The sequence below is a fragment of the Pteropus alecto genome, unplaced genomic scaffold (genome assembly GCF_000325575.1).
Source record: "Pteropus alecto unplaced genomic scaffold, ASM32557v1 scaffold71, whole genome shotgun sequence".
NCBI classification, from domain to species: domain Eukaryota; kingdom Metazoa; phylum Chordata; class Mammalia; order Chiroptera; family Pteropodidae; genus Pteropus; species Pteropus alecto.
The window spans coordinates 2,963,548-2,963,951 of NW_006433024.1; positions in this window are offsets into that span (position 1 = coordinate 2,963,548).

A 404-nucleotide genomic window follows, 5' to 3' on the forward strand; every position below is an offset into this window, starting at 1 on the left:
AAGAAGATAAAAGAACAGATGTGCAGAGAGAATCTGAGATCAGGGAGTATTTGGGACCAATGGGAGAGAGAGTAGTAAAGAGTCTCACCATGTTTTTAATGTTCAACTGCTGACAGCTTTCAAGCACCCTCCTCCTTTCTCTTCTGCCCCCATCTAGGCAATCTGGTAAAAAAGCCCAGGTGCACCCTCACTTGGCACTAGTGGAAAGTCTAAACCAGGGGTCTCCAACCCCTGGATTGTGGACCGTTCTGGTCAGTGGCCTGTTAGAAACTGGCCCGCATAGTGGGAGATGAGCAGTGGGCAAGGAAGCTTCATCTGTACTTGCAGCCGCTCCCCAGCACTAGCATCACCACCTCAGCTCCACCTCAGATCATCAGGTATTAGATTCTTATAGGAGCACCAGT